Below are 21,292 nucleotides of genomic sequence, written 5' to 3' on the forward strand. Positions count from 1 at the left end.
TTTGGACACACCTTTAATTTCAGGGTCTTTCCTGATTGGAATTTCTTTCTACACTGTTAAACAATGCTGACGACGTCCAAAATATGCATTAATCTCCTTTGTACATATGATATTGAGATTTATGCTCGGTAAAGCTTCATAATTAGTGATTTCTGAGGCTGGTAACTCTAAATGAACTTCTCCTCTGCAGCAGAGGTAAGCGTTGGTCTTTTTTTTCTTTGCATAGATCGATACTACTCCTGTGAAAAGCCTGGTGAAAGCTATTTAGCTGATTTGTGGTATTGGGGTAGGAAATGGGTTAATGCTCACATATAAAGGGACACAAGAGTAGTACTGTATCTCTTCAAAGTACTTGCTTATTTCTGAAACGCAACTACGTTAATGGATTTCATTTTGTTTCCTCAACCAGACGAATCATGCAACGCATAGTTAGCTGACGTAAAAATCGAAAGGGTCATGATTACCATAATAAGTGTGTGTTGTGTGCAAGAATACTCCTAATAAGCATTTTCCGAAGGCAATTTTATAAGCTGGAAATTATATCTGGAGGAAATCGTTCACTCTGAACAGGAAATCACTTTTTTTTCCTTCTTGTTTCTTCTCCCTCCATAGCTGTTGGGGCTTGTTTTTTTTTTTCCTTCTCTCCTAACGAGGCTCCAGACACTCTGTTATTTATATAGCCGTACATTTGTTTGTATTTATCATGTAAAGAGTATAAAGAAAAAGGAAAACGGCCGTGCAGCAGATGGGAAATGCATGAGTAATATAATGAGACTTGCCATGGAGATCGGTTACCTTTGAGCGATAAATCTGCTGTATTTATGCAGCCGTTTTAATAGAGTCCACCTTGTCGATGCGAACTAATAAACAATGCTATGACTACTTTATTGTATGACTGAATAGTTTCGAGCTTTAACAGGCAGCAGTATTTTAATGGTAAAGCTTCTGCACTAGACAATGGAAGGATGTGAGTTAAAACCCTATGGCTTCCTGAGAACGCTTATGTGCTTCGACATGACTGCGATATTAACAGAATTATGATCCAATTAAAACCAAGAGTGTGCATTATTAAATATATCATATAAAATATGACGTTTGTTATATCTATTATAAATCTTGAGGTAAGGAATCTCTCACATACTCATGACACACAGGTGCTCAAATCCACCAAAATCCTCCTCCCAAATCAGTGCCTTAATTCCTCCTTATTCCCTACAAACATCATAGTACATCATGGGTTTTTCTTTGCTCCCTAAAATAGTGCAGAATATTACTGAATTTTTACAAGCACAGAATATTCACTCGGTGGCACGGTGGCTTTGTGGTTAGCACTGTTGCCTTGTACCTCCAGCGTTTGAGTTCGATTACTTCATCGTGCATGGAGTTTGCATGTTCTCCTTGAGTTTAGTGCGTTTCTTCCAGGTTCTCGGGTTTTCTCCCACAGTACACATGCAGATTAGGCTAACTGATGATCTGGGATAGTCTCCAGGACCCCAGGATGAGTGGGTGAGTGAGTAAGAACGTTCACCCCTATGATCTTGGGTACTTAATAGCAAGCTTCCCAAGCAATGCACCATACTGTGATAAAAGTCACAAAAGATTTTACCTGCAAAAACAAAAACAAAAGAAATCCATATAATAATCTTTTGTAGATTTTGTTGTCCTGTATCATCTCACCACACACGCACACAATATACTTAAACCATCCACCGTGCACTTGTCCACATACTATATAGATTTTTGTAAAATATCATTATCTCAGGGCAGCATGGTGGCGCACTGCCGCCTCAACGGATCCCTGGTTCGATCCTGAGCTCAGGTTCCTGTCTGCGTGGAGTATTGCATTTTCTCCCAGTCTCTGTGTGGGTTTCTGGGTTCTCCGGTTTCTCCCCAAAACATGCTGATGAAGATAAATGAATCATTTATTTAAAATAATATTATGCTTTTTAACCCAAAAAATTGACAGAACACACAGACATAACCAGGTAGAAGTCATTTAAAACATGCAGTCATTTAAAACATGCAAGTTTTTATGAATTATCAGGGTGAAAATGAATCTGATAAAAGATTAACGAGTTAAAGAAAAGCCGGCAGCATCAAAATGTTACAGTAGGAGAAAATATAGGCTACAGTACACACATATGCTACTTCTACCTAGTAAAGCTGCCTTTCCATGAGACACATCGACCCTGTTAAAGCTACATTAAAGCTCAGTATAGGCACCGGACAGGGGGCGTGGGTGGAATGACTGCTGGCTACAGTGCAGGTTTATGATAGGAAGTCTGTCCCGCACAGATGTTACTTCATTTATCAGGCATCTGGATGGCAGCAAATCAATATCTTCCCTTCCATCATGCCACATGTTTTCGATTTTAAACAAGGCATGCCATTTTTGATAAAGGGCTTTAGTGAAAACTTTTCTGTCCTGGCTTGCACTGACAACATGCATTAAAGGCTTCATAAAGTTCACAGATGCTGACACATTCCTGAGACTTAAATTTTTTTCCTGCCATTTTGTAATTAGTGTAAAAATCGGAGTCTGGTTAAATAAATGTTTAATTATTTGATCTGCAATGTGATCCATCGTGTTTGAGGCCATTTCTGCAGGTGTGATTACGGTGTTAAGAGGATTTTTTGTTTCAGCTCCTGTTGTTTTAGATATTCATCCCAGCTAAACAAATTTACACCAAACACATTTTGATCGCTCATTTACAACAATAAAAGTCAGAACACTTTTTCAACAACTTACTGTCACTGTAGCTCATTAGATGTCATAATTGGATAGGTTTTCAATGATATTCCCTGATCTGAAATATTATATAAATATATTTTAATTAAGAAGATGGGAGAAGTCTTATTTAAATAATATTTATAAATATTATCCTGTAAAATCTTTTATTTCGTTAAGATTTAAAAATGACATCAGCACCATTTGTTTTGAATGTGTGATTATACAGAAAGAAATTGGTCAGAAAATCTTTTTTTTTTTTTTTAAGTTTGTTTTCTGAATTAGTTTTTTTTTTATTATTATTATTATTTTTATTATTTAAACTAAAGGAGAGAGAAGAAGGATAAATATTTTATAATAAATGTAATCTTTATAATTGATAATTTTTTGTGCTATTTTTCTTGTATTCAGAAATTACATCATATTTACAAAGTATCAATAACTCTAAAGCTGTTAAAATTGTACACTTATGAGGGTCACTCACTCACTCACTCTCTCACTCATCCTCTATACCGCTTTATCATGTATACAGGGTCAAATCAGTCTATTTCAGGATACTTAGGGCTCAAGGCAGAGTACACCCTGGACAGGTTGCCAATATATCGCAGGGCACAAGTACACACACACACACACACACACACACGCTCACACACTACAGGCAGTTTGGAAATGCCAATCAGCCTAATCTGCATGTCTTTGGACTGTGGGAGGAAACCGGAGTATCTGGAGAAAATCCACAGGTTAAACATGCTCAAAGGAATTGAACCTGGATCCTGGAGGTACAAGGCGACAGTGCTAACCAACTTATGGGAGTCATATGGAATACGTTTTTAGTTTCTACTTTTGGTGCTTCTCTACATTTAAGAAAAATATATTTTTCCCGGTGTTTTTCTTTTTAAATCTTATGTTTTTTAATCTAATTCTCCTTTTATCCTCCCTGACTATGTTGTTTTGATTGTGTTATTGTTTTTAGCAAAATTAAAACAAACAAACAATGTGATAAAGGTAGTGCTCTCGTGGGGGTGGGGATAACTGTAATAAATAATAAATATTTTATAAAATCAATTATAATTAATGATAGAATAAATGATTTATATAATACAATTAAGATTGATTTTTTATATTTATTTATAACTGAATTACTGAACATTAGGCTAACCATGCATACTTGTATGTATTATTCATAATTACAGGCTATTTAAAATATAAATAAACGTTTACTAACACTTCAAATTGCCCCTTTTTCATTGTTAAACATGAAAACATTACCGCAAAACAGGCTTAACATGAACGCCTGTCAAATTACCGTAAATCCTGACTACACATGGGATATGAAGTTCTTTCACCCCAATGCTCCATTTGCTTACCCGTTATAAAAAACTACAACTCCCAGAATGCCTCACTGACGCGAGACGAACCTCCTCCGCCTACACGAATCGTGAGTACACGCTGTCTACTTGTCAAATGTGTAGCGCTTCCACTCGTGCAGCAGTAACACCATTTCTGAGATTACTAGTTCATTTTGAAAACCTGTATCTTGTCGCTACATTGAAATAACGTTTAATGCATTTATAATTATAGAGTGACGATAGAATTAGAGTTAGTTTTACTTCCGGGATATAAAGCTAACGTGGTTAGCATCTGTTCCACTCATCCTCTGAAGCCCAAATCTCTCATTTGTAGACAACTAGTGCACTACATAGGGTGCACGAGTTATTATTCCACACCAGGAGTAGTGCACTCATATGGACAGCAAGTGTATTTAGGACCAATTTCAGATTAAAGTACTTTCTGGTCATAATTATTGGAATCTCATTTTATTTTATTACATCATCAACATAATAATAATAATAATAATAAATACCTTGCTAAATGCACTGTTTTATTTATATATATATATATATATATATATATATATAAGCAGAATATTTGACAGAAAATAGGTTCATTTGTATAGTTCTAAATGTATTTAGGGTGTTTTTACCTACTCACTTTTTGTCATGACATTATGTAAATTACGCGATGACGTCATTAACGACTTTTAGAACAGCCAATGGCTACTTTCCTTACTGATGAGTTGGCAACACTGAGAGGAACAGTGATTGTAAATCCATGCTATTGTTGTTTTTAAAACATGGTTAAGATGGTTGAGTGTAATCGCTTGGATTTTATTCCATCTTTAACGCACTGTTGATGAGACAGAATGAATTATTTATTCTGAAGTCAACCTGTATTGTTTTATTTACGCAGCACTTCATTCACAAGTGCCCACAACAGTGCCCTTCCCCATGTGAAGGTTATGCCCCATACAGAGAGGACCCTGAAAACTGCCAACTTTTTTTTTTTTTTTTACCATGCTTATGCATGCTCAAAAAAGTGTCCAGAAGTCGCCAGATGTAGTTGCATATTCATTAATGTGCATATTTAGTGAATCATTTACATATCAAGATACTTTACATGGAAAAAGCAAGATTTTCTGTCTAAAAAAGCCTCAGACTACACAACCATTACATTTCATATATCACAAGTTATTTATTATACAGAAGTAAAAAAGTCTTGCAGTCGGTCATGCAAAAAATATACATCACCATTTGTGTATTTACAACATATAGGTTCATAAACTGCAAATCAACAACTGATTGGACTTGCTTTGCTTCCTTCACACCTGTGTTGGAGCACACCACATTGCTCGCCACACTGCACAGTTGCACATTGCACATTGGCACATGACTCATACTGTATGTTGCACATTGCTGGTTCCTATTTACACATGAAAGAGAACTATCTTTGCACTTGAAGTCATGGACAATACCACTACTGATGTCACACACATCATCTCGCCATACCGTTTCCTTTTTATAAGTGTATTGTAACTGTAATTGGATATCTGTATATTTGTAGTTGTATCATTAAACTGTACATTTTACATTATTTTTTAGTACAATTTCTTCCTCTTTTCTTCTTCTTCTTCTTCTTCTTCTTCTTCTTCTATCTCATCTTTCCTTGTTTGGGTCACAAACAGTCATTTAAGCATTTTACTTGCTCATCATACTGTGTATAATTGTGTATGTGGCAAATAAAATTTTTATTTCAATTTAATTTCAATTGAAATAAAGGAAACGAAGCAGTGGTTGAGGGGAGTCTGGAAAAGACTTGGAGGAACTGATGTAGATGGAATAACTCACTTTTATTACTTGTAAATGTCTGAGGAGATTTTAATATGAAGAACAAAAAGGCGTGTAAATGGGATTAACACTGATACCTAGTTAAGGATTATTGAGTGATTAGTCATTTGAACAACAATAATCAGTGTCTGGTTATTGGAACAATGATTTTCAATGTTTTGGTTATTGGAAGAATAGCAGTTACTGTCTGGTTACTGGAACAACAACAGTCAGTGTATGGCCATTGGAACAATAATAATTGGTGTCTGGTTATTGAAACAATGGTTGTCAGTATTTTGGATCCTGGATGTATATCAATCAGTGTTTGCTTGTTAGAACAACAGTAAACAGTGTTTTGTTATTGAAACAATGTCTCTACACTCATTCGGATTTTTACTGTACTGTGATATCAAATTGCTTGTTTCCAAACAAGGTAGAAAGTGTAAACCAAATAGAGAAAGAAAAAACAAAACACAAAACAAACAAAAACAATGAATGCCTGGAACAGCACTCTGAATGCTTCATTTTTTTTGTTTGTTTTTTTAAATGATTAACTTGTGTCCTATATTCACAATCAGCATTGTTGTGCTCACATACAGTATGCTAATTCTGCCCTGATATTGATCCAGTGTTTTAGGACAGAATGACCCTCAGTACCAATTAGGCCACTGACCCTAGTAATGTGTTTATTGTCCTGGTTACTTTATCTAGCTTTGGGCCAGACAATCTCTTAATCTAATCTGGACTAGTGATGGTGTCCTTTTTATATTCCACTTACAGATATGTACAGTATAAGACAGAATAAGCAAGATGTCCTTCACAAAAGCTTAAAAGTGCATGTTTATACAAATAACCTAAAATGTTTATAAAACATACACAGTCTACATCACTTCTAACATAATTTTCCTTTACAGCCCACCATAACTGCCTGGAAATCTAATCATTAAAATGCTTCAAAAATCACATTACATTTGCAGTGAAGAGTGATTGCACTTAACATTTTAAAAGCAGCATCTTCCAAGAGTCGTCTATTATAAGTTATGAAAAAAACTATTTTAGAAACTGTAACATTCACATGACCTTTTTTGCTGAGTACTTTTACCATGGTAAAATATTTGCTTTAAGGAAGGAAGGAAGAAAGGATGTTTGACAGTAAGGAAGTTGCGTCATTTGAATTTCCTGAAGATGATGAAAAAAGTACAGGAATACATTATATTATTCTTAGTTTCTTAATTTTTTATAACATACTGTATGCAAACCAGGATTGCACAGTATAACAGACCACAGTTATGAGAGTAAAGTTCCCTTTAAGTTTCTATATAATCCCCTGCTACACTAATGCTCTTATCCAGGCGTTTCACTAGTGCCATCAAGATAGAAAGTTTTATCTTAGTAAGCCGGATCCATCATCAGACTGCCTGTTTCACATCTGAAACACTGGCCTCACAGGTACTCCTTTAATAGCCTAATCATGTGAAAACTCCCAGCCGGTAATTTCCGCTAATGTCCACATGGTGTTTGAGTATAATTGTGTGTGCAGTTCCCACCGGCCATCGTTCCACTCGCTGAATGTTCACCGGAACGACTGCAGTAAATCAAATGTTGATCAGTTTTACACATTAATTTTTATGAGAAATTTCATCACAAGTCCTGGTTTGGCTCGAATGCCCCTCATAGTTAAATCATGCAACCCTGTGATGTAAATCATTGATTAAAATACATCATTTAAAATTAGCCTTTGTAAGTAAAACATTAGATGGTCCATACCCTGAACTCTTGATTTATTTAAAGGCGAAATGCAGCGTAACAACGAATACGTGGTTAAGCACTAATTTTCACAGATTTTGTTTACAATATTATTAAAAAATATATACATTTAAAAAGTCACAAGAAATAAATCGACCATAAATACAACAGTAATATGTGTATATTTATATGTGACAGAATAAAATTGCTTTATTTTAAAAAAAACAAACAAACAAATGGAGTTATCACATTTTGCTGTCAAACTGTTAATTTGAACAAACAACTATAACAGTGAAAATAATCTTGGGACCAAAGTGTCAATTAGTCTATTTAGTATGCAAGGTTGTTTTGGGGTTTTGGAGTGTTTATTGTCTGGATTTTTACTTCAGAACAGACTCAGGGTTGGAGGTTCTTTCCCTGGTGATTGATTGACTGAGTTGGATTTATGCTGTACTGCAACCTTTATTTTTTCTTCTCTCCATTACAATAAGTCAGCAAAGCAGTATGTTGAACATTGCACTGTACATTCTGTATATCTAGTGTCTCTTGAAGAGGCACGTTGCCTAAAAATAACAGTCATTTAGTATTCTTAGCTTAACCAAATGTAGTAAATTAGCCAAAAGCATCTGCTGCGTGATATTATTCAGCACTAGATTACCTTTATACTGTACATTGTTTCCTATGTGGAATTGAATTACCTGCCTTGTAATAAGGTACAACATATTATTTTGTTAAAGGTCACATATTTTAGCAAGTTAACACAGGTCTCAGAACTCTCCTCAAGTGTGTGTGTTAGTGCTACAGCTTATATACGTAGCTCTCCGATAATCATACCTTAAACTCCCTATGCTTCATTCCTTCTTTAAACGTGCTATTTCAGTGTCTATGTTAATGAGCTACTGCTTAGCCACGCCTCCCGAGAACAGAGGAGCTGAGGAACAATCCCAGGGAGAAGACCTTCCTGTATGAGGTCTCAATAGAGGAAAAATCTAACTGGCTTGTTTGAATCCTGGTCAATGCGCAAATATTTAAAAATAAAAAAAAGGGACGAATAGCACATTGGAGACCGGTCTAAATATTTAAGACACTAGATCTTAAATAATGTACACTTTTAATATTATGTAGCATTAATTAGAAGAAAGGTTTTTTTCTGTATTAGCTTAGCAATTAATTAACATCTTTAGAGAAATAATTGAATAGAGAATTATTTAATAATGAGAAATATTATATATACTTCTGGCCTGTATACTGTCTAAGAAAGTCGGTGTAGGGCCTTTTAAATATTTTACCTAATCTTCTACTCCTTAAAGTACTATAAAAAGAACCTCTTGTGTTGTTTTGCACTTTACTAGATTTAAATTAGGTTTAAAGAGTTCAAACTTAGGAGCAAAGCAGAGCAGCGTGATTACTTTTTTTCTAGAAAGTAATGAGTAAAGCGATACTATTACACTTTGAGAGACATAATTAGTAATATGTAACAGATTACTTTCTTTGACTTACTGCCCTAAAATTGTTCATGCATAATAAAAGGGCTCGGTTCTAGCGCAGGAAATTAAATCCCTGTTAATAAATAAACCAACATCTATATTTTCCCCTGGATTGTGCACACAATCAACCCTTAAGGCAGCATTATTTTTTTTAATGGACAGCGCTGTATTCCGAGTGTGTGTGTGTGTGTGTGTGTGTGTGTGTGTGTGTGTGTGTTTGTGTACACACATGAATATGTGTATGAAAGTAAAATGCGTTTGCTCTATCCTGACTTGCTGACTTGCGCAGAGTAATACACTTCGATTTCGTTTCGCCTTCTCCCCGCTGAAATGGCCATCGCCATCTTAAAAGCTGTTCCATTACTTCAGCGCAAGTGAAGTTTGACCTCACCGAGGCCCGAGGGATCGAGTCAACACCGGTATAGATTTCAGCTTCAGAACTTACAGGGAGAACATAGTGTTGCAGGAAAGGAATGCTGTTTATTAAAGCACACAGGGGCAAGAAAACAGGTTCGTAATAAGAAAAAAAAAACAAGACAGGCATGTTATGGGAAAATAATCAATGACAGGCTGATGTCATGAAACCCGAAGCAGATTATTTTGCAATTACAAAAACGAAAAAAATCAATGATTAGAAGAATGAAAAGGCGTACTGTACTTATTGTGTAAGTTCAAACCGAGCATCTGATTCAAGTGACTTTGAACTTGGCGTGATGGTTGGTGCCAGACAGGCTGGTCTGAGTATTATCTAAACTGCTGATCATCTGGGATTTTCACACACAATCGTATCGAGGCTTTACAGAGAACGACGAAGGAGAAAATATCCAGCGAGCGGTAGTCCTCTGGGTGGAAACACCTTGTTGATGTCAAAGATCAGAGGAGAACGGCCAGACTGGTTCGATCAGATAGTAACTCAAATAGCATTTTGGTACAGCTAAGGTATGTTTAAGAGCATCTCTGAACGCACAACACCTCGAACCTTGGAGATACACCAGCACCAAGTGCTGCTCCAGTCAGCTGAGAGCAGGAAACTGAGGCTACAATTCTCATGGGTGCACCAAACATGAAGGATAGAAGACGTCGCCTGGTCTGAAGAGTCTTGATTTCAGCTGCGATGTTCGGATGGTGGAGTCAGAATTTGGCGTAAAACAATATAAAAAACATGGATTCACACTGCCTTTACCCTGTATCACTGGTGTGATGGATATTTTCTTGGGTTCCTTACTACCAATCCAAGCATGCTTTAAATGCTTGAAAGTATTGTTGCTGAGCATCTCACAAAGCTTAAATCATCGTAAACTGGTTTCTTGGACATGACAAGTTCACCAGGTCTCAATCCAATAGAGCACCTTAGAGATGTGGTGGAACTGCAGCAACTGCGTGATGCTACAGTATCAATTGGTGTCAATATGGAAACTTAATTAAGATTTTAAAAGAAATTACAAACAAAAGGTACAACCCATTACCAGCAAGGTATACTTAATGAAGTGTCCAGTGAGTTTATAATACTGTGTGAAGGAGTTTCAACTTCCAGTCAGGCTCTGAATTACTAGCAGGAATCACTGATTTGCAGGATGCATCCGTCACAAGGGCGAAGTAGCCCTCGTCTTGTTCGTTTTGCATCTTTGCCTTAATCCATATGCAAAATTTGGGGCGCTTCTAGGTAAAATTGCAAAACTCAGTGTGGTGTCCAGGCAAATTGATTACTTCAGGACCATGCAACACCTGCCGTGTTATTTCATGCAGCATGAAGGTCTCTCTGGCAATGACAGCAGTGTGTACGGTTTAATGCTGACGAACAAACTCAACAGCCCTAGTGAAAATGCTCACATGATCAGAGTAGTAGCAGTATCGATTAAAGGCGATAAAAAAGGTGTGATTTGTTTGTCACAGACACTGAAAGTGAAAATGTCCACCAAAGTGCTTTTCCCTAGGTCTAGAAATAGCATAAACTTGCGGCATCCTGTTTCGCGGCATTTCGACGAACAAAACACACTCTTTTATTTTTTTATTTTATCGCCTTTAATCAACCCCGGACTGATCGTGTGAGGGTTTTCAGTTTCACCCCGAACGAGACAAGAGTTCATTTTGAGAATCTTTTCAAAATTGTGTCCGCCTCTTTCCCCCCCCCACACAATTATTCTTTGTAAATCACAAACAACGCGCTGTTTGTATTTTATCCCATTGCACTTACAAAATAAATCAGTGCTCTAGATTTATAAATCGTCCCTGAGTTAACAAATGTATAGGCATAAACAGCGAAAATAATTGAAAAAAGGTTCAGTTCGATGAATGGGCTGTAACTTGCTGTAACTCACTAGAGCCAAAGCATCCATTAGTCGACCTTGCGGAGTATTTTCACCGCGCGAACCCAGAAACGAATCAATAGGAGCTGAAATAATAGGAACGTATGAACGAAGCTTTAACAATGCCCACATTATGGGCGCTTATTGTTATTACAGGAGCTCGGTGGAATCAGTCAGAAAAATCATTGTTCCGCCTAATGGAAATGGTAATTACCTTTAATGCACGGTCGCGCAGGCTGTATCGCGTAAATCCTCTCCTCATACAAAAAGGTTGTGGCCCTGCAGTCATTAGGACTTTGTTAAAAGCCTCGAGTAAAACTGTTGCATACGGATGAACCGCATTCAGATGGCTTTAAAAAAAGAATAATAATAAAATAAAATAAAAAATAATAATGTTTTGCTTCAGGTGTTGATCGAGCATGTTTAGAAGAATTTCATATGGGTGTGTGTGGGTTTGGGTGTGTATGTGTGTCCAGCTGCATTTTTAATTAGAGCAACACGATTAGATATATTTTAATTATCTCCAACGCAGTGGTGCTGTTGAGAGATGTCACAAGGCTCCTCCTTTTAATGTCTGCCATCTGTCTACTTTAGGAAAGAAAAAAAAAAGCTCACTCAGCCACACACACATACACACACGTGCAGACGTGTGTCACTTCCTCTGTCCCCCAGCAGGGGTGTAGCACAGAACTGGGACAAGCCACCTTTCACATCTTTTCAATATCCGCCCTCTTCCTCATTCCTGAGCTCTCACATGCCCATGATTCCCCAGGGTTGCTTTGATTATCAACAGAGACGGAGACAGTGTGTGTCATCCCTACTACCCAGACTTATTTTGCTGCCTTGTTCCTGACCATGTCCCGAGTCCCATTATAAGGATTTGAACTCACCATCTTCTGATTGGTTCATATTGCATCACTTTTAAAGCCTTCTATCTTTTCCTTTTAAGATCAGTCTTTTCCCCAAGTCTTGCAGCTCCAGTGCCTTGCACCGTCCATACTGTAGTGTTTTCTGTCCTCCTCTGACACTGTTATAACCTTGTTTAGGCGTCGTGTCAGGTGCGGAGAAATCAGTCACATTTATGAACACTGCTTTAAATAATACATATTTATGCACCGCCGTTTCCGCATAGACCCTTTTACTCTTCTTTGACAGAAACAGTGTCCCGTAGGCTTAGGCTTAAGTCATGTCTCCACAAAGAAAAAGAAAAAAAAAAAACTCTGTGTGTAATTTTCTGAGCGTCGCACCTCCCCTGCTCATAACCCTACGTGCAGATTTGCCGACAGAGATGCATAATGCAGGAGCGCCGCCATCAATTATGCAGCATTTATTCATACCACAGCAATACCTAATTGATTTGATTCTCTTTGCTTCATGTATTATTGAGCAGACGGGTCCCCGCGTGCGTTTCCTCCCTGCGTCTGAATGTTGCCATCGGCCACGGAGTATTATACAGAGAGGCTTGAAATTCCGAAACTCCGACTGGAAATTGCCCTTTCTAGCCACGATCGTGAAATACAGATATGTGAGGTTAGATGGCTGGATGCTGAGCTTTATTGAGCATTCCAAAGCTTCAGCAGCAAAATGTTTGTATTGCTGCGACGCATTAAAGGGCATCGCTTGAATAAAGTATGTCGCGCCCGCGCCGCATACAGATTATCAACAGTGATGAAACGAGGACTAATACGGACAGACTTTATTTTGATCTCTTTTACACCTTGATGGTGCTTGGAAGTTGAGAAACGTATAACCTGTTGTGCACTTAGGCTCCTTAAACCATGAAGTAATCATATTATTTTCTCATAACAGTTATCGATAATCCTAATTCTTGCAGCTACACTGAGTTCAGTTTGACACGTGCATCACCATTTATTGATAATCTCTGTTCTGCAGTGTTTTAGGAAGAACTCCGTCCCGTCCCAAATGCGTCATGTTTTTATTTATTTAAAAAAAAAAAACGATGCAAAGTCTGGAACTCTAAACTAATTTATTAACTTTAAATTAATTGATTTCCTTCCTTATTTCCTCAATTTCCTTCTTTTTAAACTATTCACATACTTATACGTACCTTCTTCCTCCTTTTACCAACTATTAACCTTACTTTTTACTCACTCGCTCATCTACTTTGTCATTTATGTCTTTACTTACCCACTTCGTTTCCTTACTATTTATTTGCTCATATTTAATTTCCCCTTGGGATCAGTAAACTCTTTCCTCATTTCATTGTCTTACCTTCTCCAGTACTTTCTTGCCAACTTCTTTTCTTAATTAATGACCTACTTACTTTATTATTTCTTACTTAATTATTTACACCCTTATTTACGAAGGGAGCTCGAGTCAAACCAGGACTCGTCGACTCATTAGCGGAGGGAATGAAGATGTGAAACCGACTGACAATCACAGAATACTTCAAACCCAAAAAGGTGATGAGACTCGTACATCGTCCAAGACATCTGAATGCAGCGAACATTTTTAAATAAGGCCCATGCAGACAATCCCATGCAGTCGCTCCTGTGAACATTCAGCCAGTGATTGAACGCCTGATCTTTGAAATTCGACACATAACTTATGGAAGAGACGCATCTGTCTGGTGAAACTGTACACACAAGCATTCACAAGCACCACTTGCACGTTACAGGAACTTCACGTCGTCCTTGACCTCGCTCCAAGTCGTGAAGCAGGCAGTCTGAGCAAACTTTCTACCTTGATGGTATCTAAGCACTAGTGAGTGCACTATTGTAGCAGAAAATAATACAGTTTGATTTGAAAGCTGCTTTATTTGTACTTCCTAGCAAGAATACTTTTTGTACCCTTATCACTGTTAACATTTTTTCCAAAAAGCATAATTAGCTCTTTTCCTGCATTAAAATTCAGCTTTTTTTTTAATCTCCACAAGCGTTTTACTGAAGCCGTAGATCAGTCTTTATAAACATGGCTCGTTCTAGTCTTACGTAATAATCCAGCCATTCCTTTTTATTTTAGTGGTCTGGTCTCATGTCAAATCTCCCAGGCCTCTTTATCCCAACCAAAGCGATTCGTCTTGTCCTTCTTGTGCCATTCAGGACAAGACACCTTGGTCTGAAAGGCTCTTTTTAGGACAAACTCACCAGGATATAAACCACAGGTCACTTTCCTTCATCGCAATTTTAAAGCTTCTTTCTATCCAAAGGGCCCAAGAGGACATGGGGCTTTTATTTTTTTTACCTTGACCTTTAAAGGTGAACGGCCAGCACGGCGCTTGCTTTCTCTGCCTGTGGCCCATGTGTGTGTGGATATGTGTGTACTGCAATGCAGTGTCCTGCACCTCAGATTCTGTCTCAGAGGCTGAATATCAAACTGTTCCTGCTCTTCTGCTCTTCTTTATTTTTTTCTATATGCTGATTTGCGCCTTGCAGGAGAGAAAGATGGATGGATGAGAGGAGAGAGGAAAGCGCATGAAAATGAGAGACTGTAATAACAGCATTTTCTTTACAAAGTGTCTACTGTGGAATTTTCTTTTTTTTTTTTTTTGATTTTATTTTCTTACCTACACCCTCCAGTAAGCGTCAGACAACCCGTTTAACATCCACCTTAATAAATTCATCAGCATCCAGCTCCTTTTCTGTGTAGGCTGAAAATTATACCTCAGAGGTAGCATGCAATTAACAAAATCACAGCTAGTTTTCAGTTCCTTACAGTTGCCGTATAATTACTTGATAGCATCTGTTCACTTTAATAGGTAGTATAGGGACAACCTAAGTGAGCATCATGACTGGCATGTTTACTCACGGGTCAGTGACGGGCGGCCGCGTGAGGTTCTCCATCATGCTAGTCACCATAAATGCGCGTTTGTTATGATGCCATCTCAGCATGAGGCGAGATGTCGATGGCAGCGCTACAAAGGCAAGCGACACGGTCTCGTCTGCCTGCTGTCCGAGGGCCGTTTATTTTCTCCTAATCCTGTGCAATACAAAAGAGCTCCAGTCGGCAGTCACGGCAACAAACTCGGAAAGAAAAAGAAGGTTTATTTATTTTTTTTATTTATTATTTTTTTTATTCCATGCTGTCAACGTATCTCATGGACATGCTGAAAAAAGGATTACTGAGTCCACCAGGACTCGGGGACGTGCAGGAAAAGCAATGGAAGTCCACCGGCTTACGCCGACGCCCAGGGGACGTGAAAGACTCAGGATTGAATCGGCCAATCCTTTAAACCAGACCCAACTGCTCTGAATTTATGGGATAGTCAGCGTGCGGCACGCTCGTTCAGCCACGATCCCATTTTCAGCTTAGTGGTGTCCGCGCATCTGCTTAGCTTTTTTTTTGGTCTCACCAATATTTCTGTTATTTCCTCCGAATTGAGTTATTTATTTTGAAGAATCATTGTGAGCTTCATACAACTACGTATCAAAAATAAGGTTTTCCATGCGGTCCATAGTGTGACAGTCTGCTGTTTTAACAAATATCTCATTCCACGTGAAAAGACTCGCCAGCACGCCAGGCTAGTGATCATGAGTACATGAGTCAATGTGAGAGAAACTCTGAAAAGCTCTGTTATTCTTATGTACAGTATGACTGGTGATGACGTGGTACCATCATTACTTTCAGGTTTGAACTTGAAACAAAACCTTCGCTTAGGTACGCTTTTACAAAATTTCTGTTTGCGGCGCAGTTTGTGTAGAATGAGCAGCGTATATACAGTACAGAATTTGGCGTAATATATCCCCTTTTTTCTGAGTGAGAGTGTAACATTAAAACACAGAGTGAAATTGGTGATCAGACTGATCACAAACCATCAGTCTGATCAGTAGATGTGATAAACACCGGCGTCAGTGACATGGTGTTGACATGGTGTTAGTATAGTGAATCTTCACACAGCATTGAATTTTCTTTTCATAATATTTAAACGCAAGCACTGACATCCATTAGGGACTTTAATCCGTGTTACCAACTGGATTATCTGTAATGCAAATGGATGTCTTTTGGAAGTTGCTGTACATGGAGTGGAATTAACACCCAGTTGATGTTCTCTGAGGGACATTCCATATTTAATCACTATCACAAGAGCAGGAGTGCTGTTGTACCGAAATATCAGCACGGCTCTGATATTCATAGCACAAGGGCGCAGCTCTTGCACCGAAGATGTCACAGCAGTGCCGATATTCGGTACAACAGTCCGACCTGGAGTGTGATATTGCTTTTATACAAAAGTTCTACAAACACCATTTATTATCAACAGATTATGTTTCACCCTGATTAAGAAGAATGAAAGTAGTTTTAAATTCTTACTGTAATTCTTATGCAGCCAAAAGGTACAGAGAAGAAGACATAGTGGTGGACAGTTCTGGAAATCTTTTAAGTTTCTCTTTTAATTTCCACTTATTCTGCTTTAGACTAGCCTCAGCTTACTAACTTACTTAAAGCATAAAATGGAAAGCTAGTGGGTGCAGATTGTAGGGTGTAGAATTTAGGGTGCAGAATGTAGGGTGCAGAATTCCTTGTTCCAAGTAGTTCCAAATAGTGCGTTTGATCAGGGGTTAACAATTATCAGAACACCTGTGATGCAAAGTAATTCCTTTTGGTAAACGTCCCAGTGCTCTTATACTCAATATCAGCACTTGTGGAAAGCTTCTCGTCCAATCAGATTATATGGTTGAAACTAACTGTTGTAAGACATGAAATGAACTGAATGTTAAATGTTAAATGTTTTTTCTTTTTTTTAAATAAATGTAAAAAAAATGTCATCTCTGGCACTGGCTGGGCCAGCCATACTTTTAATCATTCATTCCTACAAAATGTGATCAATTCAGTCCTGTTTGTTTACGCCGTTGCAGATCTAGTATGAGTGCATATTGCAATATTAATGAAGATTTCTTTGAATTAGCAGTAATTAGGCTAACCTCAAAAGTAGACTGCTTTTTTCTCTCGAGGCGTATCCAGTTCCTCGGGCCTAACTCGCTGCTTCGCCTCGCACGTCTCCGCGCAGATTTATCCCTTTTGCATGAGAATGCCGCCGAGCTGATATATTATCATATTTGTGTGTTATCTCTTGTAGCTGGTGGGTGTGAATGCCACGCTGAGCAATGATTAGAAATATCAGCCTTTGCAAAATGCCACATTTCTGTATATCACGCGAAGAACGGAACCAGAGGCAATAAACGCAGTGAAGCCTGCCTAATTAAATTCCTTCACATGTACCCATTACTTATTTGGTATCAGGAGGAAGAAGTTGAAAAAAAAAAAGAAAAAAGAAAAACACCAATTGTATTATTAATACATTAATTAAATTGTAATGTAAAGATGGCGTGACTAAATTGGGTTGAGGGTTTAGTGGCATTTTATTGCATTTATTCTGCTTGGGTGAGCAGTGAACAGGGGTGTACACCGGGCAGCGTAGTGTAATGTGTAGTGTGTGTCTCTCAGGTAATGTAATGATTAGGGGAAATAATACAGTTTAAAATGAAATGTTGGTAATCAAGGCCTTAGTGGTGCTTGATTAAAACACTTATTTACACTTATCAGGAACACCCTAAAGCATAAAACTTTCCAGCTTTAGCTTATCGAGTAGTTCGGGATCGAGACGGTTTGGCGGCCGTAAGCATGTTCACAACATGCTTATGACCGTGAGTCTTCTGCAGGCCTCTGAGATGAGAATGTTGAACGTACTGTACTGTATATGCCTGCGAAGATGGGATACGGTGCGAGGTGTGATGGTAAAGATCGATTTTGTTACGCTACACGAGTAGCTTAGAAGAAAATAAAAGATATGCTACGCCTCTTGTTCTCAATTCAAGCCAATCTTAGGAGTCGATAAACTCTGCTGTGTGAGATGACAGGGTATCAGAACAGTTCAGCTGCAGTCTGATCCAGAATATTTTGGTAGATTTTTCCTTTTTTTTTTCCCCTCGCTTTCTGAGGAAATGCACCTCGGCTTCTGTTTTGACAATCTTGCACGTTTAAATTGTACATGTGGAGAACGGAGCTGAGCTCGGTTTGAAAGATTAAAACGAATAGTAAAACAAGCGAGAGTGAAATTGCACATCCTGTGAACAATCGAAGTTAAAACCCCCTGTATTTGTCTAAATTATTATTATTATTATTATTATTATTATCATTTTCAGATCCGACCTTGCTTCATATCCTCAATCCATGTTTCCAAATTATCCATGTTTTCTAAAAGGCTAGTTGACTAATTGGTCTCAAGGAAAGCGTGTATAATTAGACTGCCTTTAGGGCAATGTTCGCCTGACAACGAACTGTCATGTTTTCTTAAGGATGCTGAAATCCAGCACACAGTGCTTTAGTAACTGCATACGCTAGGCCTATTCATCAATTTAATAAATATCCAACACTTATATGGCACCAAAAGCATCGTCATCATGGAAGAAAAGGGAGACCGTGATGGATTAATACACCATAACTGGAACATTGCTCACAGCGCTGGAAGTCCTGTATAAGCCGCCTTTAAATGCTATCGGTACTGTACAAGGGCGGTGCTTCACTAGCAAGCGTGTGCTTTAAAAGTAATGAATATCATTTAGAGCTAATGGACGACCATTAAGTAATAGGCTATCATCATAGTCGAGTATCACCAGTGTGTATTTTATGTAATCTCCTTATCTAAAAAAAAAAATATATCATTATCACTGTTGTGTTGTGTCATGCTGCGTACTCGGCTGTAAGACTTTTTACGCCACTCTCACGGGTCGGGACTTAGCACTCATTAAATGTGATGGGTGGTTTTGTAACGTGTCAGCATCAGTGTTGTGAAATTATGATATGCCATCGCGAGTGTCGAAACACTGCGTCGTACAAGGCCATTATGCAGTTTGTCAAAACTCACCCATGCAATTGAACCAGGGCTTACTGACAGATGTAGAGTACCCCAGACGTGTTTGTTAGGTTTTGCTGGTGGTGATGACATGCTGGCACCGGCTTTACACAGATACACACTACACACACTCCCATCTGTGTTACTGCTGTTCTGAGATTAACACACCATCCAAGTAATATCTGCTCGGATGTGCTGGTATGCTGGCGTCTCTTTTTTACTCATGTATGAAATAATACTAAATGAATACAGCAAGTATTGTAAAGACAGAGGTACAGGTTTTAAAATGTCCTTCCCATTTATAATTTAATAATTCAATTTAATAGCTGACTTGCTTCTATGATTGCATTTTTCCACACTGCTACCAAACTAGATAGTTGACAGCATGAATTAGTCAGCTGACACTAGCGTGGCACACTAAGTGTTTATAATTTATTATTATGTTTTTTGTAGCTTGGTACTTACATTTTTTTTTCTTATTTCTGTTAACACCATTACTTAAACATGATAAAGAAAAATAACATTCTTGTTATGAAGAGCATTTCTAGCTAACACTGACTAGCCAGGTTGATACTTACTGTAGCTAACTAGCAAGTAATCAAAAATGTAAATAAAGAATGATGTATGGTTTATATTATTCGTAGCTAGGTATGTTTTGTGGTATTTTTTTTTTTTTTAAAGATGAGCCTCACTAGTAAAATGATACCAAAAAATATATATACTGTATATAAAAAATTAACATGCTAGTTTTTAAGAAAGCTTCTAGCTAACACTGACTAGCCAAGCTTGATACCTAGCTAACTAAAAAAGAAATCATTTAAAAAGATATATGGATAGTTGATATCGCTTTGTGTGTAGCTAGGTGTAATTTTTTATGGGTGTTTTCTTTTTTTTTTTTTTTTAAATTAGCCTCACTAGTGAAATTAATACAACTTTGGGGGGAATGAATACTAATGCACGCCAAGGTATTTAGATATTTATTTATTTATTTATTTTTACATCACTTTCCTTCCCCTTCCCAATTATGTAACACTTATTAATTTATTAAAATTCCAATTCAAAATACATTCGCGTTTGTGGTTGTAAAGTTACAAAATGTGGAAAGGTTCCTGGGGTATGAATACTTTTGCAAGGCACTGTAGATATTAAGCTAGAAGTCAGTTTTAATATGAAAGGATATAACTTTTGTAGCTGGGTGACATTTCTTTAAATATAACTTAAGCCTTAAACATGCTAGCCATAAAGTAAGAGTCTAGCAAACACTAACCGGCCAAAACTGATCTTAATAATCAAAAGAGTTTATTTATTTATTTATTTAGGTTTTAAGTAAACCTCTTTTTCAGTCTAAAATGCCCATCCTAAGTCTATAGTTTAAAACATATTAATATTATTTTATTATTTTATTTTTTAAAAGTGCAACATGCTCCTTTTTTTTTAAACAAGGTCATTCTGCTTAACATCGGATGAAGCAGATATTCATCATACATTATTCATAACGTTCATCATCATCGTCACAGTAACTATGTGGAGTTTTATCAGTTTTATGTTCTAGCTCAACATCTCCGCCTTTATTTATATGTATAATAAATAAATAATTGATTGCCAAGTCGTGCCAAGGCAGATTTTCTAAAAGCCCCGGCGCTGTCCTATTCATGTCCCTAATTAGAAGTGACTTTTTCGATTATTTCATTATTTTTAAATGCCTTTTTCTTTAGACTGACTTTTAATGCATATCTGCCAGTTGGATCTGAATCCTCATGTGTGTCATGATTATATCCCTAGAGCTAGGTAAGGCCAAAATGAAAAACATGCTACCACAAGAGCTTGTCGATTCGACTTTAGCTCCCTGTGCACCAGGCTAGAGGTCACGTTTTTGAAGCTTATTCGCCTGTGGGCTTGGACACAGAAAGTACAAATATTTCACAAAGAATCAATAATATTTTACCACATACTATCCTTGGAAACTACTTTGAAAATAACATTTTCTTTACTTTTACATCTTTTCACAGGGAACTTTTTATTTTTTATTTTTTAAATATATATAGATGACT

The 21,292-nt window shown here is 37.5% G+C and overlaps 1 protein-coding gene across 1 annotated transcript in view; it reads left to right on the forward strand.

Moving 5' to 3' along the window:
* Nucleotides 1–4,134: 4,134 nt before the first annotated feature.
* The window catches only part of fhit (fragile histidine triad diadenosine triphosphatase), a 274,131-nt gene continuing 256,973 nt past the window's right edge, over nucleotides 4,135–21,292 (forward strand). The window contains exon 1 of the mRNA XM_053484301.1: nucleotides 4,135–4,166. The gene's annotated coding sequence lies outside the window, so the exon portion shown is untranslated. The remainder of the gene's footprint in view (nucleotides 4,167–21,292) is intronic.

Source organism: Clarias gariepinus, chromosome 23 (assembly GCF_024256425.1).
Source record: "Clarias gariepinus isolate MV-2021 ecotype Netherlands chromosome 23, CGAR_prim_01v2, whole genome shotgun sequence".
NCBI classification, from domain to species: Eukaryota; Metazoa; Chordata; class Actinopteri; order Siluriformes; family Clariidae; genus Clarias; species Clarias gariepinus.